General features: G+C 41.2%; 1 long non-coding RNA gene across 1 annotated transcript; it reads right to left on the bottom strand.

Annotated features, from left to right (window-relative positions):
• Positions 1 to 7,418: 7,418 nt before the first annotated feature.
• Positions 7,419 to 13,799, bottom strand: LOC311263232. The gene is made up of 3 exons (XR_014623329.1): positions 13,703 to 13,799; positions 9,706 to 9,818; positions 7,419 to 7,861 (listed from the first exon to the last, which is right to left on the bottom strand). It is a non-coding gene; the product is annotated as an uncharacterized lncRNA (long non-coding RNA).
• Between the last annotated feature and the right edge of the window lie 13,412 nt (positions 13,800 to 27,211).

Raw genomic sequence — 27,211 nt, 5'->3', positions numbered from 1 at the left:
AGATGTCATACCGCTAAGAGGTACACATCATCGGCTCATCATGCATCTTGACAAAGCACTCTTATCCTCCAAAGGGGAATAATGAGGATGCTGACAGCACATCTACTATAATCAATGGCTTTCAAATGAATAATCAACTCTACTAATTGAACAAAGAATTTCTTCTTAGATTTAGTCTCTACGTAAAAGCTACTATAGCCTAATCCTGAATTTGTCTTTTACTGCAGTGATGTTTGCACATCGGACGGCAAGTAAGAGTTTTATTGATTTCTTTTTATATATGCGTATCGCTGTGTGTTTTATGCACTTTGCTATGTCACTACTATTGGCTGAAGCCTTTACAGGAACAGCTGACCATTAGGAAGTAAAATCTGATATTGATTGTTTCATTGTAATAAAGGACATTGTAATATTTTGACAACAAAATTGAATCTGAAGGTTTAATTGATTTTCTTTTGCAGCTCAAAAAATTCGCAATTTCAACAAATGTATGCACATCCAGATGTAAACTTTTCTTTTCATATTACATGTTTTTTTTTTTTTAAACTGAAATTGGGCATGAAATGCTCAACGTATAATTATTAATAAAACCCAGAACCCCAAACCCTGCCATGTCTCTGCCGAAGCAGCTGCAAGAAACCACTACCAAAACTCGGCCTTTCTAAAACAAACTCTTGAGCTCCATCATCTGGACTGTAATGGATTTCCAAAACAATAATAATTATGTGAGCTGACCGAAGCGGAAGAGGGTTTGGCTCTGCCTGGCCTCGGTCCCGACTAATTGTGAAGCGTTACAGAGGGCCACTTCCTGGAGCTTCCTCACTAATGGTTACAGACGATTTACATTTTAGAGAAATGTCCCCCAGCTGTCCAAGTAACCGGGTTTAGATTCCCTCCTCTGCATAGGAAACCCGTCCTTCCAGTGCGTCACAGAGAGACTCCAACTGTTAACCTACAGTTTACATCTGTTTCTCTGAGTAACCAGGCTCCGCTCCACCTGAACAAACTATTACACAAAGTCCGTCTGTTAAGTTTCTTTAACCCATTGTTTAAACGAGGAAGGAGCTGTCCTGAGTTTTCCATTAGCTCAAAAAATGAATTGAGAAATGCCTTTTAAAGCCTTTATACGCCAAGCATGCCACAAATCACTTGACAGACAATGTTATGATGTGTCTCCTGTCTCGGTGCAGGGGCTGGCTCGAGGGCAGAGTCACCCCCGTCTGATAAACACTCCCTCAGCTCTCCACAACCGTAGCCTAGGGGGGAGTGAAAGGGGAAAATGTACAATCTGTACTTGGGTTACAGCTGTAGAGCCAGCCACAGACAGGGTAATGGTAATATCATAGAGTGGCCTCAACTTTAATTTCAATAAACTCATTAAAATTTGAGACAAGTCATTCCACTCCATTCAAGTGTCTTGTAAATGGCTCATAAATGTCCATTTCTCTTTATAAACACCGGGGTCAGTTACTTGTCAGGCCTGGCAGAGGGACACTTACTCAAAAGTGGTTTCTCGTCTTTGTTTCTGCGTGGAGGCAGCACAGATGACAGTAAAATAAACAAATGAAGAAGAATGTAAAACAAGACGCAGAGCTCATCCTGTCCATGTCAGAGAGGCACTGCCACGTAGACACCCACACAACGCGATGGAGTTCACATGTATCATCTCTCATCTCCGGCCCCTCGTCCTACATCCTTTGAAGCGAAGACAAGTCCTTATAAAGAACAACAAGTCATGTGATTATTAACGTTATGCAGTACTAGAGCTGTAAATCAATGAAGAACATTTCCTGAGCATACATGATTGAAATGTTAAATGTATTTGTATATTTTTCTTGTGTGCAAGCAGTGAGCTCGACAGAGCCAGATATGTCATCCAGTGTTTAAAGCTGCATTAATACGTTTTTGGCCACAAGGGGGCAGATAGACGGCAAATCCTTCCGACAGACGCAACTATATTAGTATTGAGACAATATTGTAGGGAGTTCTCAACGTAATATGAGATATTTGATAAATAATTCTAAGTAATTCTAAGTAATCGTTCCATTTTTCATGGTATTTAGTCAAAGTTAGAAATTATAGCATCGTGACAAAGGCAAAGGTGGATAAAGGCAAGTATTAACTGCAACGCAGCCTTTTAAACCAAGGAAAGACATCACTTATGCCATATAATGACATAACAGTATCCAAAATCTAAGATATTTTCTCACTTTACGATAACGATATCGTATCGATATATTTGCCAGCCCTTAAAAGTATATAATGACTAAGTCTGTCTTGGAAGACATGGTGGTGAACACCTCGACAACACTGCAGTACATTAGCTGCAGTTTTATACTATTGCTTCTTTTCTTCGATGAAGCAGCACTTTTGTAGGCAAAGCCTTCCAGACTTTGTTTTTCTCCCTCCCTTTTCGTACTTGTACTAACATCACTCCACCAATGTTTATATTCCAAAACAACTCCAGTCCATCAAAATTAAGTATTAGTTAGACATCGTTCATTGGCGGGCTTCGCGATCCGTTCGAGTTCAGATGCCAAAAGGTTTGAAACGCACCCAAAAACAACATCAGTAAATGTGACGGATCCCAAAACGTCCCATGCGAGGCCTCGTCTGTACCGTGACAAGTGCTTTGTGCTTCCTTTTCCTCTAACAGAAATTCAGCTCAGCCAAGACTATAGCATCTTTAAGTTGAGTTATTTGCTGCAGTGTCTGATAGATCACCTTCACCGCTTGACTTGTGTGGTTGGAGGCAATTTCATTTTCCAGCCCCTCTCAGAAGTTATCTAAATGGATTGTACAATAATCTGTTGTGCCCTGAAACCACACAGCAAATAATTATTCTGTGTTCAAATGTTTGACAGGAAAAATTAGTAACAATCACATAGAGAGCAGGTGTTTTTTCTTTTTCCTTCTCCCGCCCCCCCCCCTCCTCACTGAGTGCCCGCAGCAGAAAAGGTTGTGTACAAGGCTAGTATTGATTTTGAAACCATTTGACAAAGAATAAATAAGACGGGAGAGGAGGGAGGCCTTAGCCATGAGCTTTTTGATCAATCAACATGTCACAGCTGGAACTAAATTCAATTCTTATTTATCAAAATCCCCTGCTTGGTTAGAATGCTATGCAGCAATGCTTTGCAGCGGCCCTTAACAGTCCTTTGAGCCACAAGCATCACTGTCACCGCCATAGATTTCATGACGGAAATACTTTGCCGTGAAATCTTTATCATCCGAAGACGATAAATTCATTTGAATTGCATGAGCTTGTGTATTAACAGAGACGCATTGCATTTTGTATTCATGCGTACGGTCGCCGTTGTCAGAGAACATGCAAACCACTACTGACTGAAATAATACCCTGTACAGAGTAAGATATGTAGCTGCTGCTGCTGTGTAGGTTGAGCATACAATTGCATTTATGTCCACGGATAAGCGACTATTACTTTTCATCCCCGTGGATCTGCCACGAACCCTGTAATTTCTGACAACCTTCATGTATGTTCATAAAATGGAGATCAGAGGTCCAGACACAACCAGTGATTTCACAACAATACAGTCTGATGAACGCTGAGCGCCCGGAGCACCTTCATTCAAACACGGCTGATTAAGAAATCCATTTTCTGTCATCCACCTATGAAGTCAGATAAAACCTTTCTTGACTTATGTTATTATTGGAGGAAAATGGAAAAGAGGTCATGTTTTTACGACTGTTCAACAATCCACCCAATCAACCACCTTTGCTCCAGCGCTTTTCCATTGGCACTGTAATATTTTGTTAAGTACAGGGGGTACCGCACAGGGGTTAGGGGAGGGATGAAACCAACTTTGACGGGTCGAACATCTAAGGTTAGCTCAGACAAAAGCATGTCCTTGGGTGATTTGAACAGTAAGAAGAATGTGGAGAACACTCACATAAACATGGAAAAGAAAATGCAAACTCCTCATAGAAAGAAGCAGAGCTAAAATTCAAACAAGGTACCTGTTAACGCAGCGCTTGCCGACGCTAACCACTGAGGCATTGTGTCAAAATTCACAATTCACTACTGGGCCACTGTAGTGTTGCATGGTATACCGAAATGTAGCTACTTTTTCCATACATTTTTGTTAGAAATGGTTCCGTATTACAATTTCCCAACATTTTTGTAGGTCAGTTGTTCTCCGATGTAACTGACAACTGGCACTACTAGCAAGAAAGCCAAGTCAAGCGCTATGGCCGGGAGAGCCGACAATGCGTTCGTGCTGGCTAGCCTATTTGCTAAGATGGTGATGTGCTGCTAAATTATATGAGATACACAGCATATCAGTAGCATAGCGTATCAACGTCAGGCCTACCCTGTAATGTAAGTTGCATTACAAGCACATTAGAGAGTTTTAAAACGACAAATATATATAGTTTTTTGCTTTTTAAAATGGTTAAATACCTAAATAGCATAAGGCCACTAGCTACAGTGCATGTCACTTCTATACTATAGTGGCTCTGAAGTGTCGGACACCAAAAATTTTGCGAGCACGCGAACATATCGTTGCCAGTAGTGAAAATAAAGACCCTGGCTGGCAGTTTGCCCTGATGTGTATGAATTAAACTCAAAATTAAGATTTTATTGTTGATGTTTAATGCACACTCTGCAGGTCTAATCATTTTGCATCAGCGCACTGTACGTCAGCCGATCTATCGAGTATCGACTCAGTATTGGTATCAAATACTGAGATATACATCTTATATTGCGATATTGCCTAATAATGATATTTTTAGGCTATTTCGCAATACATGATCTATATCTCCGTAATTGAAATCTCCTCAAAAGCACTTGATAAATATTAGGACTGGGCACCAGAATCAAATATCTCAATATTTTTTACCCTGATATCGATATTGCAACAATATTGTAGGGATGACTGAGTACTTTCACAAAATATTAACACAACAACATGTTAGAGAAATAATCATCTGTAATATGGATCTAAAGACTGTGAAGAAGTGGGTAAAGGCAAAAATTAGAACAAGTAAAACAGTCTGGTAAGTTCAAGAAATGACACCACTTAACTGTAATGTAACTATAAAACAAGGGAAAGACAAAACATGTGCATTATCACAATATAACAACATCCAGAAGATGCTAAACATCAAAGTCTAAATGTTATCATGACAACACTAGGCCTTTGACATGAAAACAATCATGCCACAAATGATAACATTATGCTTATTTACACATCAAACACTCAGATGATATGCTCGAGTGAGAGACCTTAGAGTGAAGGCATATTAAAGCAAACGCTCGTCTGATTGTAATTGCAGGTTATTGCTGTGGATTTTCATGGATAATTCCTGCCACCACACAAACCCAAGAGTAGTATCAAGTATCATATCAAGAAAAGAAAATGTTCCAATAAAGCTGATTCAATCTGAAATGACCAAACTCACAAACTGGCCGCTCGGGGCTGCGTTTATAAAATCTTTTTTTATCTCGCGCTGACGTTCTACAGATCTGATTCACACAGTCATTGAAAAAAAATGCTTGATGGCAAATAATGGCAGTAAAAACACACAATGCAAAACAGAATTAACATGAGCCACATGTCTTCTACTGAGCTGGAACAGATTGGATTGTATAAGACGTACACAGGCCACACTGCAACACGCTGTCAATTTCCTCATCCGTCGGTCCCTTTGTTGAACTTGACACCCATTTCCTGTTCCGATGCAGTTTTAGATTATAAATTGATTATAAAATTACATAAAAGTGGCATAGATCTGGAGATAAATGCCCGTTGGAGAGTGATTAAGGTGAGAAAATTCCATGTTCACCATCAGAATGCTAGCAGAAGACGGGGCTACGGATTGTAATGAGTGTAATTTTAGCATTAAAGCTGTTAAAGTTTTGTAAAATTCTTCCAAATTTGAAAAATCTAAAGAAAAACCCTTGAAAATGTCAAAAAAAAGAGTTAAAAAAGAGCCGTTCAATGGCCCTGTATGAGACTGTAAGACTATAAAACACTAGTTTCTGGGTGTCTTTTCCTTAATATACCATGTTGTGAACTTCACTACATTATATGACATGTCAGTGATTGGCTATATTACGGTCTCCCATGGAGGCGTTATAAAGATCTGAGAGCACTGGAGTCACTATAGCATCAATCTGGCTGGACAGAAAGAGACAGACAGAGGGGAGGAAAAAAGACATTAAGTTGATATTTCAGATGAATTTCTCAGTATGGAAATATTTGTCTTGAAAATTGATTTCGCTAATATCCTCCCTCTTAGTTGAGTGAAAATAAAGAATCATTTGCGGGGAAGGTATTCCAGTGACATACCTTGTTTTACAGCCGTGAGAAGCATGAATGAAAGCTCATTCCCCAAACGTGAGAATAATCAATCTGAAATGCTTATGACAATTAACAGCGCGAGATGCAATAAGAGCCGAGTGTTTTGACAGCTTAGATTTGGATTAAACCTGGCTTAATAGGATCATTTTTCTCACAAGAGGTACTCCTTCAAACCAGGGCAATCAATTATTATGAATTATACATGCATTGAATTAAGTGTCTAATGTCATTAATATGTCTCATTAGTTTGCATTGAGTGCGGGAGATTTTCCCCTGTGTGACTCCTCCATCAAAAGGAGGGTGGAAGGGGAGGAGGCGGGGTTGGTTGGTTGGTTGGTTGGGGGAGAATAACAGTATTTGCATTGAGCAGAGGCGCCATTGTGTCAGTGTCAAATGGAGTGTTTGTAATGTCTCCCTCTCTCTCTGTTGCTGGAAAAGCATGAGCTTTATTCATTTCAAATATTTCCAGTGATGCATTAGTGTCAGGATGTGTCGGTTCCATTTCTCAGAGACGAGCAGAAGCCTGACAGCCTGGGCGGATGTGTAAATACAACAGAAAACACTTAACTATGAGATCATCTGCGCTGGGTTATTAATCTTGCTTTTTAAAGGGGGCCTTGTGCAGCCTGAATCCATCTATGATCCTCGTAGCCCCGGTGTTGCTATATCCCGAACCATGTTATCCACCCCGAAAAACACATCCATTAAGGAGATGGATGCATTTTGGGGATGGCTGGAAAACAAAAGGAACACACAAGTGCTGATTGGGTGGGTTATGGGTTAAGGGCACATTTACAATGGGCTTCTTTGTTTGGAAGGGGATACCACACGGGGCATAATGGTCGCTGCTGCTGCTGCTGTAAACCCACACATCTCACCAGCTGATGAGTGAGTCGTCGTGGACGAGTGCAAAGAGAAATCTGCTGGAAGACACAGAAGGAACCTGCCAAGTGTCTATATTTTGAATATACATGTAAGTAATACATGGAGCGGGCCTTCTTCACATTAATACAGTTACACGCATTCACACTTGGGAACTGGCAAGCGCACCATTGCATGGCATTGGTATTCTCAGTCATGTCTCTCACACAGAATGGGTCTCAGTCCCTATTTATTCAAGGCACATCTCACAAACTCAAAACAGCCACTAAAGCATGTATTGCAATGCATTAAAATACTGATAACCTCACATGAAAAATTATTCACTAGTGCTAACATTGAAGACTGCTCGACAAAGATAATCTGCGACTGTTTTATCCTAAATGTATTCGTAAAACAACTCACTGAGGTCATTCTCCAGCAATTCCAGCACAAGCCACGGCATACATTGCCAGCACTTATTCACAACACAGACTTCAGGACATGTAATGGCACCATGTATCATCTCTGGTGATGCTAAATCAAGGGGTGATGACATGTCCCTGTTGCAAGGCCACCAGCATTAAACCGCAGGGCAATGATGCGTTGTCTCAGCAATTCATGTCCGTAGTATCAAAAATCTTTGTGTTAAGACAGCAGATGTCCTTATCCTGGAGCCCTACAGAGACCACAGCAGAGCAGTCAGAACTTTAAATATAATCAAGACATGCTTTTAGCCATTAAATGATTTGTTATTCAAATCTGTAAGGCTGTAGAGGGGTGGGGAAGAGGGCGGTCATGCAGCCTTTTACATAGGAGGAGAGGCTTCTTCTTATACACAGCAACCTTAGCCTTGTTGAATTCAATCCAGGTATACTTCAATTAATTAGAACTAAATAAATAATGTGCAAGGAGCCTATTTAGGGGTTTTATTCTCAAGACATAAAAGTCATTAATTATCAGGGTCAATGTGAGAGGAGATAAAAGGAGAGCAAAGGTGCATCGAAGTAAGTCAAACAGGTTGAAATGTCGGATTATACATGCAAACTTTATCGCTACATACGAGAAAACGATGTCAGGACTGTTTTTGTGCTTATGGCTGTCTGACAAATGCTATTTTCTGTAATGGAAATGAAGTGAACAATTGAAACAAATAAAAGACTACAACATTCCCCTGAAATTACTCTTCCTTGTTTTTGAGTGTCCAGGGAGGCAGGTGAAGTCTGCCCTTATTACCAATGTCAGAGATTCGATTAAGCACGAGGAAAGCAAATGATCCCAATGAACTAATGATTAATCCGGCAGGTCTATTTACTAATGTACCAGAATGCATTAGAGGCATAAGTTAATGGGGACAGGACATCAATTCAAATACAAATGAACCACATTTGCATTGGACGCTTATTGACTGGTGTAACAAAACGAATTACAAAAGGTAATCTACTTATAAACCTTAGAGACGGATGAAACATGATTCCCAACATATCTACAATCTAACTCGGGGCCCACTCTTGCCTCCAGAAATGACAGCATCAATACAAACAGATTGACCGGTCTGTCGTCAAAATAAAACATCCTTTCAAATTAAAACCGAGGGGGCTAGAAATAATTAACCTGATTTCCTGTCACTGCATAAAGACAACAGCTTACTCTGATTGGACAGGACAACTTGTGCTGCTCAGTCTGAAAACTACAAACCTGTAAGTATGATGTTTTTTAAATGAACAAAAATCTTTTTTTTTTCCATTTGCACCGCGGAGAGGTGACTGCCATCGTCCCCATTAGTGGGAGAAATTTTCCCACACTCTTCTCTGCGATGCAAGGGACAGTGTGGGGGATCGTCACACCTGCCAGAGGCGACAGTGCCACGGCGCTGCTGAAATGGCTCCAGACGAGCGCCGGGCCCTTCCCCAAGGAGTAAGTAAAAAAATAAAAAAAATAAAAATACTCCTCCCGCTTTGTGGATGAAAGGCCCAGACTTAATCCTCGCTTTGTTCTTGTACATAGATGAACATGAAAGCCCACTTCTGTGGATTGCTTCTCTTCGGGCCCTTGGGCAAAGCGCTGGACCCAGAGCACAGTCTTATCAATAATGCTGCGCTCTTAACTATAGGCTTAAACTGGTGCAGAATATTCCACAATTTGACGGAAATCTATCCATCCCCTCTTCCCAGCGGTAATGACACTTTTGCTAGCTTGTCTAATTCCATCTAGTAAGTGATTTTTGTAAGGGGAGGAGGGTGGGGGGGTTTAAAAAGAGAAAAGCAGCGGTTCTATTTGATGTTTCGATCTGGGATTGATCTCAGAGGAAAGACTCACATTCTGAAAGTAGGATTATTGGCTTCACTGGCTCTCCTCAGATGTCAAAGATCTTTGAACAGCCGTGTAAAGTGCACTACTTCCAGGCTGCTGGTGAACTGCTTATGAACTCATCAAAAGAGCACCTGTCTCCATATTAATGAGGCGCCGTGCACTTGACAAGGGTCCTCTTCCCACACATACCTGTCCCCTTGAGAACCTCACCGCTTTTCCTGGAAACCGCAGAACAAAGGTGCTTCTCATTCTCGAGCTGGTGCCTCCTCGCGTTCGCACTTCGGAGCAAACTCTCCAGATCATCTGAGATACCGAGTGCCACACTGAAAGTACAAAGAATCAGAAACCATGATGAGCAAGACAGTGGTGCGACTATCTATATAACACATGCTACAACATTGTCTACAAGACTCAGTACATGTAAGAGAGTGAGGCATGTAAAGGCATGCTGCAGACTGCTGACTACACATCTGCCATACAGTCAATAACAGAAGAAATTCTGTACTGATCTGATCTGGTGACGTTATCAGGTGCTGATACTGAGGTACTGATGTCACCATACTGTCCACATACTGATCTAGGTTATATAGTCTGATATTTTTATGAATTATAGATATGCAAAGAGACAAAATGTCATTGCATAACTTTAATAATCAGTAATTAAACACTTTTTCTCCCACACTTCTTTGAGTTGGACGTACAGGTGAAACTTGAACTGAACCTTGAACGCATCGTAACGTAACATCAGACATTAAATGGTAAGAGGCTACCATGCAAGGCACCACCTGCTCATCAGAAGCAATAACCATTCATACACATTCACAAACACACCAATAGAAGAGCCACTGGGAGCAATTTGCAATTTCAGTATCTTGCCCAAGGACACTTCCGACATGTAGACTGCAGGGGACAGGGATCGAACCACCGACCCTCCGAATGCTCAACCTCCTCAGCCACAACTTGCGCACAGTCAGCAACCGAGTGAGCTAGTAACAGTTGGCAAACTAACATGTCTGTTTGGACGTATTTAAGACTTGAAACACAGAAAATCAAGACAGCAACTTGTAATGTGTCCAGTTCCAACCAGAACTGGAAAATATGTCTCTCTGCATCTCTACTTTACCAAAAATGATGTGGTAGTAAAACAATAGATAAAGCATTTTTCTTCTTCTATTTCTTCTGTTGCGATTGCCTTTCTCGAGGTGGAAATCTCTTTGTTTTGTTTTAAGATGAATTACTGTTGGCAATGCCACAGACAAACATGCTTTTTATGTTTTTTTTTACTCGGAGGAACACCTGGGTGTAAAATATGGCTTCAATACTACACCACTCACAAAGATCTGTCTCACATTATAATAATATGTTAAAATCAAAGTTTTATGATCAGGAAGTCAGGCAAGAAAACAAACATCTGATTTTAGATGAATATTTGTGATAGGTAAGGAAGTGCAGGGGTTGATAGTGATAGTTGTGGCTGATTCTGTGATGGTGGTGGAGAGGGGGGGGGGTAGCTGCATGGCTGAAGTGTAATTGATAATGTAAAGGCAGATGGGGGTCTCCAGGGAGACGGCAAGAATCCAAGCAGATGGCCAAATTGCCGCTTATTTATGTAGAGCAGAGGGCTCAGCCCCCTCGTCCGCATGGTATGATGGATCATTATAGCTCTCTGTGCATAAACACCAATATGCTTTTAAATCTGGACGACAAAAGCTGAAGAAAGCCAACAAGCAAAAAGTGCCATATTTCAATGGTGCTGTCAGGAGCACGGGGGGTGTAAGGGGGGAGGTTACGGTAAACAACCTACGCTACAATGAATCTAATTAAAGACCATCCGCTCACTGTCTACCACGCCTTACCACGTTGTGAGGGGTCTGCTCCATCTGTACTGAATACTGGTGTGTTAACACATTCACCAGTTAAGGAGCTGACAGTAGCAACAGACATCTTTTCCCACGGAGGGCCAGTTTGTTCTTCAGCAGCAGAGATCTAGATAACGAGGAGTCAAAGCATGATGTGCACAGAGGCGCACACACACACACACACACACACACACACACACACACACACACACACACACACACACACACACACACACACACACACACACACACACACACACACACACACACACACACACACACACACACACACACACACACACACAGCGGTGGTTGTGTTGGTGGTCAGTGTGTTTTGATGACACACACCGTCATTATCTTCGACTAGCTGTTGTGTGCGAGGACACAGACAGATTGGTTAATATGGTTGAGGCCCCCTTTGATCCCACCCCGGTCTCTGGGTTAACTCTATTAACGTCACCCCAGACAACCTATTTCATATTTACTAAGACTGTTTCATCTCCCCATGCAGTAATTGGTCTCCTAATGCGAGAGCAGTGATGTGAAGGCCATCCATCGGACTGAAATTACACGTTGCTCTGCCTTCTTCTCATAAAAGACACTTCAATACTAACCAGCTTTTCACTGTTGGGGATTGTAGCTTTAAGCAACTGTTCGAAATCATTTGTGCAAAGCCGTCCTTCCTCGGTCGGAGGGAAATTGCATTAATAGAACGAAAACATCCTTGGAAAAAAAAACTCATAGCATCTAAGGTGAAATACTGTGTCTCTGTCTTCAACAAAAGATCAGAGATGAACTGCTTCTACGTAGATTTAGCACTTTAGAGTTAATGTAAATTAATTAGCTCAATGAAACACTGAAAAAGATCCTGCATAGGAATTTTCAATGTAAGGACAGAACATTTTGATATCAATGCACTGTATAACTGATCTTTTTCTGATTATTGGTGAATAACTTAAAGAACGTGACAGTTTAAGTAAACCCTGACAACCTGAAACTAAAAACTAACTCAGAAAATGCTGTTTATTTAATGTTAAATCTCTAAACATACACTCTACTGCACACAGTACATATTTGTACATACTTTTGAAATGATATTTATCACAAAGGTGTCATTTAGCATTAGCATTTAGCAAACAGATAAACATTAAAGTGAAACTGTATTCTTTAAACCTCAGTTTTTGCTTTATACATCCTTAAAGGCCAACAAACCAGGAGGCCTGGATGTTATAATTTGTACAGTAAAGATATTGGATGTCTCTCAGTTATGAGGGGAGGGGGACCAGCCCATGCAACAGGAAAAGTAAATGTGTCATTAAGTGGGGAATTTTTAACACCTCCCTGGGCCTCCCATATTTTACCTTCCAGAGTAACACCAGCGAATATTAATATTTGCTTTTCATTTCAAGTAGCAGTGGTTCTCTGTTCAGCAGGAGCGAAAAAAGGGGAGGATAGCGCCGAGTGTGGCGAATGAGGCCTTCAGACAGGATATTATAGTGACTTCTCGATCAGCCGATGAAATAGAAGTTGATATTTTTCCTCCAAAAAGGTAAAATGAAAATGAATGTGCGTGAAAAGACTCACATTGTGAGGCCTCATTAGGAGCCGACTGTCAGGTGAAGGCTTTCTTTGTGCGTGACGTGATGATTGACAGAAGATGATGCTGACACTATGTTACTTTTCTCAGTACAGCTGAAAGCAGTAGCACTATACTGAGTCGGGGAAGGCTTACTTAACACCTAATATGACACTTCCAGTCACAAAGAGAACAATCACATGCTGAAAGAGCTATCTCGCAGTGGAGGCACTTTGGGTTTCTAAACGGAGAAGTTAAACCTGAGTAATAGAGCCTGTTTGGAGAGCTGATATCCAAAGTACCAAACACTGTGAAACATCACAAGGAAACTAATCAGTAAGTGATTTACAGCGGTGGGCTTTTCCTCACAGCCCTCGAAAGAAGTTCTGCTTTTTTTATTTACTTGAGTCCTGTTCTTGTAGTTTTTGGTGACATACATCTGTAGGTCGATCATAACGCGGTCCTAGAGACTGTGAACATGATCAGTTGAGCTACATGTGTCCAAGAAATGTAAATCTCAGATGGCTTTAACACAATGTTTGGTTTAAATTATTAATATATAACCTGTTAAAAGGATCATTTTTGAGATGATCTTTGCAAGTTAACACCCTGGTTATCTTTTGCATTGTAGAAGAACAAATGTTGCTCGTTGCTGTATAAAAACAGGCCGTGACTTGAAAGGTGAATTTATTGAATGGTTCTGCTGGTAGGATGAGACGGTGAGCTCGAGCCCAGACCGAGGGCTCCCTGGGTGGTGCAGGTGGAGACTCACGGTTTACAGAGGGAGGCTGGCTCAGGCAGTTGAGGTAGTGAGGGGTGGCAGAGGAGCTGGTTCTCAGGTACGGTCCGGTCACACACACTGGAGCTGGGCGACAATAATCTGGCACCGTGCAGAGGGAAGGTCTGGTTGTAAGTGTAGGTGCTGATTATACTCAATGTGCTGCAGGTGTGTGGACCAGCCTCACCAAGCACCTCTGAAACAAAAAACACAGACCACAAACAAGCCACCACAAAGTCCAAATCATGATTCCTCTTAACTAAACGTGCAGGAACCGCAGATAAGTGCAGAGGAAAAACAAGGCCACTTGTTTGAAATATTGGGCAATTTTCCGTCGATCAAAAACCGTTCCTTTATCTCACGAGCAATAAAACCCCAGCGGAGCACTGATCTGACACACGCTACAGATAGGAAGTGGGTGACTCGACAAGAAAGAGGACCGTGTTTCAGATTTAGGAGGGTGCCCGCTCATTCTGCACTTCAAAGGGAAAAGTATGATTCTGCTAAAATGGTGTCAGTGTCTGCACTCAATTTTGGTTAATAACTCGCTCCGGGAGAAAAGAAAAGAAAGAATCTGGAAGCAATTTGTGATGCTACAGCCAAGTTTTCTTTTTCCTCTAACTAAAGTTATTCTAACTATTGACCTTTCCAGTGCTTGAATGGCATTTCCAAGCATTCTGGGATGCCACCGCTGCTCTCAAACGGAACTTTTTAATTCTGTGCGTCAGTGTTGTTTTAGGCCTCGTCTCCGGGGTAAAGCACTTAAACTATTACTGTATGCTCACTCTTTTCACCACACTGTATGAACAGTGGGCCATTCTGCTATTCCTCTACTGTTGGTATCACTTTGTGAAATCTACATTCCAGGCAAAGCACCTGAAAATGTACTTGACTTGTCTCTGAAAACTGTGGTGTCACATTTGATGTCTATCACATCAGAAAAAATTGCCACTTACTGTACGTGTCAATGCAGAAACAGAGCACAGTTGTGCTCCACGCTCTATGATGCATTGAAACAAAACCAGCTGAGCCCCGCTTCCTTTTACACTGCTGCTCCCTTGTGGTGTATCCAGATATGAGGGTGTAGGCTCGTTTGACAAAGTGTGAATCTAGTAGTCTCAGGTGATTAATTAACAACAGGAAAAGAGATGGATCGTGGTGTTAATTCCTTTTTGCGAGAGTTAATAAACAGAAGCTGAAGTGGCTTTTAAAAATAGAAAAAAACAGCTTTTTTTATTCGAAATGAAAAAGTGTAAATAATGTATTCTAAGTCCTTCAAGAATAGGGAAATGATTCGGTCTGTTTGTTTTGATATTTGCCTCTTTTTATTGCTCTTGACGTGCCAATTAGACCAGCAGCGACGAGCCGAGCATGATGATGAATGTTAATTTGCGCATTGGATGGCTGTAATTTAGAAATCTGTTTACTCAAAGCCGGCTCCACACCTTCACATCACTCCGATCCTCAAGAAAGTCTCGTCTCTCAGTCATATCCTCGTCCTGCTGCCCCGGCACCCTCGTCCCAGCCCCCCGTCTCTCACCGAAGCAATCAGGTGAATCCCGCATTAACTCCTGGGAAACAGCCCATTAATATTTCACTTGTTTCCGAGCCTGTTTGTGCCATACATCAATGCCCAGCCACTCCTTTCAAAGCCATACATTAGAACTATTTTCAAAATACTTCATTGTCAGCCTGTGGCAGCCTCATTACTTATTAAGATAAGAGAAAAGATGTGCAGGAGCAGTTGGTGGCTCAGCTTGCTTTAAAACCTCGTTTTCTACTGTTTCCACCTCCGCTGCCTGCGTCCTACTCCACCTCCTTCTCCTCCTCCTCCTCCTCCTCCTCCTCGTCCTCCTCCTCTTTACTCGTTTGTGTTTTAACACTGTCAGAGAACCTTTAAGAAGTTGCTTGGCTTGAAAATAAGTGGGATTCTAGTTTAGTTAAGGGAAAAGAAAAACACGCCTGCCATGCTGGGTAAAGTGTTCTGAAATAACTGCGACGCCGGCAACAAACCAGGCTGCATAAAAGAGTGTCAGAATTTATAAAGCACCAGTTTGACCTTAAATCTGTAGGAGGGATGCTAACAGCAGAGTGCTAGGAGGAAGCACTTTGGAAGAAGTACGCGCAGCTTTTAACAACAAAAACAACAAAATCTATAAATCTGCATAATACAGTAACTGCCAGGGAAGTTAAAATTGCAGACTCACGATTCCCAAAAATAAAATGTCTCACAATAGCATTGCTATTCTTCAAAATTAAGTGTGGTGTGTGCTGAAATGACCATAAATGACATCCTCAGCTATATTTGTGATTGTTTTCATCACCACTAATACAAAAGCAAATAATGCTGGACCAAAGTCAAAAGGCATTTTCAGTTAGGTTTAGTTTTGATGTTTTCTTTGACATTTTTTTGTTGGTTTTAGACGCTTTATTAAAGAGAGAAATGGGATATAATGTTCATAATCATGTCATCATTATGTTTTGGTCACCTGGAACTAAGAATTGTTGCGTGTTCGTTACCTTAGAAGAGCCGTTCATATCTCCAGAGGGAGCGGGTCATCTTCCTCTTCAATCCGCCATGTTGCACTGCCATTTTTCTACAGTAGCCCAGAATGGACAAACCAAACACCGGCTCTTGAAAGGGGCATTTTGCACTTTTCTCTTTAAAAGAGAAACAAAAAACAGTTAAATATTGGTGATTTTCTGATGATTCTGTTATCACCAGAGCAACAGTTAGGTCATTATTGACCCCTAAAGGCCGAATGGCTGGATTAAAACCACACCATGGGAACTTCACATCAGGCATATTTGGATAGCAGTTACAAATGATTAGGAGGAAACAGGCTGCGCTGCCATAACGGAGCAGCGACAACAAAAGAGAGATTGCACTCTTATTGCTTCATCCTCTCTGACAAAATATAGAAAAAATTAAATTGCTATGAAAAGGGGTTAAAATCTACTACAAAAGGAGGAAAAGATCAGAGAGGAAGATGTAAGAAAGTTATAATCTCGCCCCATAATCATTCTTCCAGCATGATGGCATACCTTTGTAACTGTTGGGAAACACTTCCAATGTTTCATTAGCGGGTTCACCCATCACAACTCCTGACAGCAGAGGGACTGACACTGGTTTTAAATCATTTATACAAATGCTTCTTTAAAATCTTTAAAATCTGATGGCCGGTATCTCCAGCACTCATAATGAACAAACAGAAACCAAGCAGAGAAGTGGATATTATCCAGGTGACACAAAACTGACTGGAGGTCAACACCGGGTTGGAAGGAAACCGTGTCTGGAATTCATTTCCTCAAGTGTCACAAAATCAGCCGCAGTCACACAGGAAAGTCAGGATGGAAAAATATGCTCAGCCTAGTGAGTATAGTAGTTACATGTTATCTGGCTAAAAGCAATGGAGTTATGACCGAAGAACCCTCCGGTGGGCGGAAAGTCTCAGACCTCAGGGCCTCTAATGACCTGACATCCACCACTTCACAACAGCCTGTATCACTCAATAAGTCAGGTTATCTACATCAATCAGTCAATCATCAGACATAAATGTCAGATGCTTCAGCTCTGGAACAGACTTGTGAAGATGTCTGATCACAGACATATTTAATTGGGACGTCTCACGTGGTCTTTCCCGAGCAAAAGAGTTGAAATCCTTCTTCAAAGCAAGATGTTCCTCATGTATAAAGAAAAATGCTCTGTTGATGTATGGTCTAATATAAGCAAATATTACGAACCTACTGTCTCATAAAGGACAGTTATACTGTAGAACCTTATGTGAAGTATAATTTAAACAAATGGCAGAGGTCCCGATGTGCACAGTTACACTCAGGAACATCACCATGAGCCTTGAAGACCAGCAGGTTTAGTGCCATTTCCAGACGAGGACCGACTTTGTTTGTTTGTGTGAGCTTGGTGAAACTGAGAGTGAGGTTCATTCTTCTTGTCCTGTCTATGATGATGTAAGCGATGTACTTATTTTAACTAAAATGTCCTCCATTTATTCTGATTTCTTTCAGTTGGATGATTAAGAAAAACTCGAGCTGTGCTTCAGGAAGGGAACCTTTTTGTAGCTTTGTTAAGCAACGGGAGAGGAGGCAGGATGTTTTTGCGTACGACTGAGCCACAACATAATTTGTTGGTTGGGTACTCTGTGTGCATGACACAGAAATAAAAATCAATCTACATCTACTGTATACTGAATTTGGGCCTCAACACTGAGGACATTTTGACTTGGCGTAGCAGAAAAATCACAGGTGTGAGTCATAACACTAATTACGCCTCTGCTCTATTTAAGCACCCCAGTGAGCTGTGGCAGTCAGCTAGCGGGCGTAATAGCACGACTGTGGACCTGAAAGACTTGAGTGGAGTTTAGCCATTATTATTATTATTAATGTGAATAATTACACCTGTGCTTTTCCTGCCATGACGTGTCAAAATGTCTTCAGCAGGGTGAGTCACTGCACCTTCACACAAGTTACTGAGCTAAAGTTACTGTGCGTGACAAAGACACCACAGTTATTTATAATACCACACGAAGCATGCTGAGCGTGATAATACCTTTTCGATACACCTGTGGACTTATGTTATATGGACTCAAAAATAATTTCAATTACATTACTTTTACAAGTGTTTGTTCCTTTGCTTACAGTCCTTGTATCTGTAGTACAGAGGGGGTGTGTCACTTGCATACAACATTAGACAGGAACAGGAATTTTTAACCTGCCATCTCTTTGGTTATCAGCTATTATGGAGTCATCTAGGCTTGAAACACAGAGTCACCTGACTTCAGCCGCTGGTTAATTTCTCCTAGTTGTTGTCTATCAGTAATACCTTCAGCTGAGTTAGTGTTGCTAAATATATGATGCATTTTGGGAGATACTCTGACTCTGAAGCAACGGCTTCTTCAAGGCATTGTTGTGCTAATCACACGGGGACATCTTGTTGCCAGGAGACAGTGAAATAAGATTTTGGCCCCATCACTCGATGTAACTGTGCTATCTTTAAAACCTGGCCAGCACATCACAGTCATGTCCATCTGTAGTTTTTATGTGCTGGTGGTTGAAGGCAAAATGTTAGTGTTATCTTCTGGATTGTAATTTATTTGAGAACTATTGGTAAGCACAGTAATCGCAGTAACTTTTTTTCCCCCTTGCAGTCCACTGCACTGCATTCATGACAATTATCTCAAAAGAAATTCTTGGAAATGTTCAGCAAACTAAAAAAGACGGTGCATTCTTCACAATCTTAAATAAAGGCGAAGCTCGGTCGGCACAGGTGAGTTGATTAATGACCGAAGCGGGGCCATATTTTTCAAACCACTCCCACAGTGGGCACTCTTATGCACCTTTTCCTAACGGTTTTACAAAAGTTGCTCGAGGGGCCCGGACAGGTACAGTACAGGGAGCATCATCCGTTCCCAAGCAGATTATTTACACTGTGCCTCCATCAGCCGTCTTAACCCAGGCTATTAGTCATCACAGAGCAGGCGACAAGCCCCGGAAACTGAGCATTTACTGTTAAATGGTGATGAATGGAGCAGCATCGGTACGGTCGTACATCACCTACACACTGATCTCTCAGCTCTCTCGGGATGACAGAGTTAATATTTAGTATATTACACATCATTTGAGCATCACATTTCAAGTTATGGTTATACTAATATTTCCAGTTACTACTCAGGCAGACATCTGTATTTTCTGAATATTGTTTCTTTATTAAATCACTTAAAAATTAGAATTATCAGCATGAATATGACACTACCAAGTCTTAAATACTGCACATCAATGTGACTTTTTAGTTTTTAGTTGACCTAAAATGCTTGGTGGCGTTCACTGACATGTTCATTCACATCCTCCGCTGCAGTCTCTCACTGTATTCTCTGAAATTGAAATGTTTGCAGTAAAAAAAAAGAAAGCCGTACAATGTTGGCTCACACTTTTTAGTTTTCTCAGCCGAGTGCCCCAGCGTGAAAGACTCTTCTCGATCTGTGGGCATGAAATCAGTATGCGGTCACTCTGCTTGGGTTTGCTAGTTGGCTAATTTCTCCCCAACCCACACTCACAGACAAATCAACAGTGTGTTCGTGTGTGTGTGAGTGTGTGTGTGTGTGTGTGTGGTCATGCAACTGGAGTGAATCCCTGGCAAAGAGCCGACAACTCTCTCAGCGGACACAGCGGGAGTGTTTGGACTGTAAACACACTAACATTCTGCCTCATCCATACACACAGCCAGACACGATGCACCAGGCTTTCTTTCCCCCCACCACCTCCCCGACTCTTGTTGCACACTCACGACCGTGCCAACAACTTTGTCTTGCTCATCCACAGTAATACGTTTAACATCTACACAGACTACACATGCAGAAAACAGGGGGGACATTGGTGCAACAGAGAACACAGGTCTGGAGGATGTGCACATCTACAGGTATACTGTACTGTATTTGTGTGTGCGTCTCTGTGTGGATGTGTGGATACAAGAGAGTCGGGCAGGGACGTCCCTGTTCTTCAGTGTGCGGCTCCCACGACAGCCTGGGGTGGCACATCCATCTATGTCTTTTTGCCAAATTTGATTTTAAATATTTATCACACCATACATCTTGGCTGAAACAAATTGCTGGCAAAGTGCTATTGTCTGTGAAACATGTAGTAAGAAGGATGGAGGCTTTAGAGGGAACATCAATGTTTCATTTGGCAAAATATATGACTGAGGAAGTGTATGTGCAGCTACAGCACTTTTTAAAAACAGGAGGGTGATAACAGAGGTACAAACTTTCTCAAGTGCATTCGGGGGCAGAGAGCAGGTATTTGGAGATGAAAACGCTCTTAGTCACGCTCGTTCTGAAGCTTCATACTTTATGTGTTATAGTCAAAGAGCATCTTTATCACTTATAAAGACATTATGGTGCATTTTGAAGGGTGAGATCAAGTGACATTCTGGGTAAAAATAGGTTATACATATCAAATGAAAGCTCTTGGTGAGCTCTTTCTACGGCCAGAAGGGAACATCTGAGCTCTTATCCAGGGTTATAAATCAAAAACCAGAAGACTATTAGGGGCCAAAAGAGCTTAAGTGCACCTATATAGAAATACATTTTTCAATGAGTTTCAAAGTATGGTCACATTTTGTCACATCTGTGGTTCTCGCCTCTCGATTTGTCCTTACATTTCCTGTATAATCAAAAGGTAAGAAAGTCCTACATGTACACAAAGTAGGAACAAAATGCTGCAGTGCTTCATGGATCATGAGAATCATTTTGCTGACATTATGTGTCAAGTGTTTCCCCGCCCCAGCACACCTGATTCAAATGAATGGGTCATTATCAGGCTTCAGTCAAGCTCAATGACGAGCTGATTGTTTGAATCAGGTGTGTTGGGGCAGGGAAACATCCCAAACATGCGGGGCAGCGCATGTGCCGTATATACATACATAAACATATAAACTTAAATCTGGATTTTATGTTTTGGTGGACTTCCTGTATGTCTATAAATGTTGTTTATTGAAAGGTACTGCAGCATCCGTTCGCACAGCAAAAGTGTTGAATCAGCACGCCAGCAGGACTCCAGAGCTCCTGCTGCGTGTGTGCACTGCTGCCTGCATCACATTTGTTGAAGCTGTTTTTAATCCAGGGGAGGTTTTACTACTTTGTTCTTTTTTAACCAGCTCACTTTGTCCCTCATATTTAGATCTGCTAGGTCCTGTAGCTCAGTGCAGCCGCCACATTTTACTGTTAAAGATCCCCTCCGGACATGATCTCAGATGTATATAAAACACTCGCTTGCTAAAATCCTTAATATTACATCTACTGCTTCTCCTTCATTAAAAATCATGAATCTGTGATTATGCAATGTCTTTTTCAGAAGTTTAACGGCTTCACAGGAGATGCCTCCTACTTTACTGAAACATCCACTCTCAGAGTATCTGAACTGGAGGCTGCAAGTTTCCAAATCAGAGGTGTGTAAGTTGAACACTGGACCAGGATTAGCTTACTAAACATTTGTGATGTCACAAATCATTCTTGTAGGCAACAAGATTTTTAATGAGCACGGAGAAAATTTACACTTTCAGCAGATAAATGTGAAAAAAGCCTTCTAGTGTTGAACTCTGCACATACATCGTTCCACACAGTGAAGCTCAAACATCCAACTGTAGGAACAAGAGGAGAAATATATTTTTGAGTGGAGGGGGGACTTTAACCGTGGCCCAGCTCTTTCTCAGTGCCTTGCTTGAGGGCATTAAAACAGTGGTTGTTGAGATAGAGGAGAGCAATACTCATTCATTCTCTGCATTCCTCTGTGCACGGAAACCAATATGTTGGACAGACTAACTGCTGGAGTAACACTGGGCCAAATTCAGAGTAATGGCAACTTCCCCAGCAAACAAAAGATGATGTACAGCTTACCTGGGGACAGGAAGGACACATTGTGCCTCCACTGGATGACGTAAAAAAAACAGCAGCAGCACCGAGCGTCTCAAATATTGCTCTACTTTTGTGACATGGCTGTGCTTAAGGGAAGGTGCTACCACAGATTTGATTTATGACATTGGTTTCACTCCGGACACACATCTCTGTATTGAATTGCATCATATGATACAAAACTGTAATACCAAAAAAAAAAATCAGGTGTCCAGCATGTCCAGATAGAGACCTACTGGGACAGGAAATGAAAAATAAATGATGGGCTGACATGTTTTAAAGGGGCAGTATGTCGTTTTTGGAGAAGAAATGTATTTGAACTTGAATTTTAATATTTACAATATTTATGAGGTAATAATACAAACTCACAAATGTTTATTTTCTCCATAAGTGAATAAACAAGCTGTTCTCAGAGGAAAATAAGGTCCACAGAACACTGTTTGAAGCTAGAAAGGTCAGTTTGTTTATTCAGTTTATTCAGTCGTGAAAACAAAGAGAGTTTGTTTATTCAGTTTGTTTAGTCATATAAAATCAAGACCTCTCCCTTCTGATTATAATGTCTTCCCCCCCAAAAGAAGGTACATGGTGCACCTCTATAATAATCCACACACTCTGTGCCCGTCACACCACTTGAACAAAATGATCCAACTAAACGCTTCCACTGGATCCTTCCAACCTGCGTTTGTTTTTTTTACAGTGGCACAGAAGGATATAAAAAACATTATACAGCATCATGCAGTATAATGCTTCAGCAACATCTGGCTTTGTTTATCTCCGGAGCTGACTGATGACTCTGTTTGTGTAAAAATTAAGATGGTATAAATTTGTATAAACCGTCCAATCTTTATTATTCATGGTTGTAAATGAATCTGTGTGTGGCTGCATGATTAATATTCAGTTAAGTCATCTCAGGTCATACAATTAATCATACCTTTTCTTTCAGTGGGGCTTCGTGCTCTACCGCTAGACAACCACACGATGGTGCTGTTGTCTTGTGTAAGATAAAAGACTGCCGTGCACACAAAAAGCAGACTGAACTGGCATCTTTACATTTAATACATGTCTTTAAATCTGATATTTAGACTATGTTTTAATGACTTTTTGATGTTTATATCTGCAACATGTGATCTTAATCTGGCTTTACTTCACACCTCAGAAAAACTACCGTCTCCTATCATCGGCCTCCAATGACTAATTGTAATATTCCTGCTCTGCATCAAGATTTTGCTACTTGGCCTGAAGAGCCTGACAAGTTTGGTGGTGCATGCATTAATACTAACTCAGAGGCATGGTGGCTGTTTGTTCTACCTGGCAACAGCAAAACACCCCACTAGATGGCAGTAGTGTCGCACCACAGCCGGGGAGGAACGGGCCTCCGTGCTGTTGCCATTGTTTAAGTCAACACCATTCCCTTTTACCAAAGGACTGGCTGAACAAATGCAGCAGTGATTAATTACCAATTCAGTATTAGTACACATTATTATCCAGTATTCAAAAAAAGAGGAACACAAACGATGCCAGCGCACAAAAAACAAAAACAAATCAAGGGGCTTTAAGACCATTTGGACGTGCAGCCCACCAAGCTTCTCAGCACATAAATATGTATTACATCTGCAACTCAATTAGGCACGGTGAAATCTGGCCTTTGGGGTAGAAACCTGTGAACTTGCATAGATTTGCCCCCAACCACTCCTCTATAGGCCTCGCTGTACAACTTTTGCTATTACCCATAATCATCCCAGCTGACCTGTGTAAGGAGGTTGTAATCTTATATACACTTTTGATCTGCATGCACCGCAGGATCAGCGCTGCTCAGCATACACCTGGCCAATGCCATAAAAAGCGGACCGGGGTCTGCCGAATAGCTTCATTACAGCCAGCCGCGTGGAGCTGGCATATGCAAATATCCCAGAAATCCAAATGGAGAACTGCAGCTTCATTAAATTTGGCAATAAAATATTTGCAATACCTCATTGGCTTCTAATAGTCATAATGAGGAGTATGACTGAATCCAATCGCTGTGCGTTAGATTTAATTTGTTTGGCATTTCACAGATGGGAATGCATTTAGAACTGTGAGTAGACATGAGAAGTCATTACAAAACCAGGACATAGACGAGAGCTTGCCTTGTGGTGAGTCCGTGTCACCACAGAGCCACAAAGGCCTCCGCTCGTTCCAACGGGGATGTTTCCCAGAGTGCTTTTATGGAATATGCAGGCCAGAGCCTCAGCCACATACTGGAAATGCCAATGGTTGATTTTACCATATTGCATTTCAACATATTAGGTTACCGGAACTTAATTAATGCGATTCCATTCCCTATAACTATCTGCAGCTGGCTTCTGTCCAAGCCCAGATAAGATTGACCGGTGGACTAAGCATGCCAACTAAAAAAGATACCGGAGGAATAAACAATGAAGCTGCTTGTCAACTGAGAAAAGAGGTTAATGCAGATAGAAGAATGCCAGTCTGATGCTGCTCTGCAGACTGCAGAATTTGCATTATATGATTGAACGGCGCACTACAAATTACAGGAGAGCAAATCAAATAAAGATACAGTGCGAGCTGTAGTCGAACAAGCAGCTGATAAGCCACAGGGACTGAGTGATGCTGAAAGTCTCAGTACAGCAGCATTCAAGTGTACTATAACGTATGGAGCGCAGGAAGCATCTTCAGAAACCGATGCCTCTCATGAGTCGCAGTGGAAACACACTCTTGTATGTGTTTTTAATTCAATAAGCAGTAAAGTGACACACACGGGTTAAAAGGATTGCCTCATTCAAGGGCTGTTTGGTTTGCTTTTTATAGCACAAGGCAAATATGCCTCCTGCATATGTCTGCCAACAAGCTACCAAATGTTGTGTGTACAGTAACAGCTCAGTAGGCACTGGATTGAATACACTACTGCATGGTATGTTGCAAGACTATAGTAAACCTATTTATTCATCTATCTGTTTTAATTTGTCGGACCTTCAAACAGCATGTTGTGCTATTAGCTGTAGCAGCAAGAATAATCCAAAATCTGTATTACCAGGAAAGTGAATAATGAAGACTACCAGTGAAGGAACAATGAGCAGCACGGAGCAAATGATTATATCCTGTCAGGAGAATAAGACTCAATTTGATCACATCCTTTCCCTTTTCAGAGCGCTGCTGCAATCTATTCTACTACATACACAAAACTAGCTAATCAATTACAACCCCCAGCTAATGTAAAGATGCTTTTCATACACGGCCCCCTCACTGCGCATTGCAAAGATAAATTGGCTGTGACCCAAGCATGACCCTGGCTGATGTTCATGAGACCATTAAATTTTCCTGCAAAGAGGGTGCAGCAGTGTGGTTTCTGTGTCTGCGTATGTGTGTTTTTATGTGTGTGTGTGTGTGTGTCTGTGTGTGTGTGTGGATAGAGTGAGGGAGACAGAGAGAGAAATACAATGAGAAAAGGGGAGGGGTACTGAGAAAGACAATGAAACAGAGTGAGAGAGAGTGAGTGGTGCACACACTAGTTACAAGGTGCGAGTTTATTTTCTTAATTGCTTTCTAACAGACTTTACTTGGATACCACTCATCCTTTTTTGTTTGTAGGTGTAAGTGTTTGTAAGTGTTTTTGGAATACAACTCTTCATTCGACAGTTTTTGAAGCTCCTTCTCTGTTTTCTTGTGCTAAAATATGACAGTGAGTGGGATTTAGTAAGTAAACTACATTACCCTTTAGATGCATGTGTCATTGTAACCTACATGCTTCCGTTAGCCGATCAAAAATACCAATATTTTATACTGTAATGTCTCATACTATACATTGTGAATCTATATTAAAACTAATAAAGTGTAAGAGTAATAAAAAATGAATCTTTTTGCATTTCTTTTTGTAGTTTGGCTTTTTCCACCACACACCTAAGGTGCTGTTGCTTCAGCGATTCAATTGCTTCATCATGTGTGGTCTGAGACGCTCCTTAGTGAACCCCTTGAGAAAGCGCTTTGATAATTCAGGGCATAGCCCGGGTCGTCCTCATCTAACCGCAGCACTAATTCTTCATCCAGCGAGTCCGAGACCATTTCAGCTGCGAAGCTATCAGCCGTGTCAACACTAAATATGAAAAATGGGACATCAATATGTAGTACTGTAAAATTATATGCAGTATACCTTCTACAAATCAAGTTAAAGTTATAGTTTACATTAAATTAACAAGTAAATATCATGGTAAGTAGTATCTCTTTATAATATGCTACTATGCTCAAGAGCTAAGCTACAAAGCTCCATAGTCAGGTGAGTACATCTTCAACTACTGTACAGTAAAGTTAGTTAGCTTGTTACGCTAATATATATTTAAACTGACACTTTGCCAATTTCCATCCAGCTTTGAATCTCTACAATTTTGGTGGTAGGCGAATGAACAATGTTAAACTTCTCAATATTTTATATACAAGGGCCGTTGTATCGACTAGATTGTTGTTCCACATTTTGTAAGCGTCCATCCACAGTCACAAAGAGTATAGTTGGATCTTGGATCAACTGAGGGGCGTCTCTCTCCAAACTCCGATCAAATCGTCTAAACTAGACAGTGCTGATTAACTATTAACCAAGATTATGTTACTACGCTGCCTATTTCTTGCCCTAAAATGCTTTCAGAAACACATTTTAGCACAATGTTTAGCTGCAATGGAGAAACATCGTGACATTGCCGCCACATTGTTTCTGTACTACGAAAACAGAGGCTGAAAAAGCTCTGATTAAAGTTTGAAACAAGGCAGTGCTGATCAAATATGGAACACAATCCTGTCCAGTGTCTATTTCTCACCTAAAATGTTCTCAGAAACATATTTTAGTGTGCTGGTCAGATGTAATACAACACTGTTGTTAGTAGCTAGGCGTTCCACTCTTCCCTGTTTCAAAATTGACTCCTAGCCAAAACCAAGCAGCACATCACCCAGGAGCATAAGTGCTTATTGGACCAGTGCATTTTGTTTGTTTTCTATCTTCCGAGACAAAAGGTAATACCACAGCACTATTCTCTGTTTTCTCTGGTCATGGAGCACCAATTTTAAAAAGTATTTGTGTGTGCCTGCTGCATAGACA

The sequence above is a fragment of the Pagrus pagrus genome, assembly GCF_965226575.1.
Source record: "Pagrus pagrus genome assembly, chromosome: 1".
Lineage (NCBI taxonomy): Eukaryota > Metazoa > Chordata > Actinopteri > Spariformes > Sparidae > Pagrus > Pagrus pagrus.
Note: the sequence above shows the minus strand (reverse complement) of the source record. Positions and strands in the feature narration are given on the sequence as shown.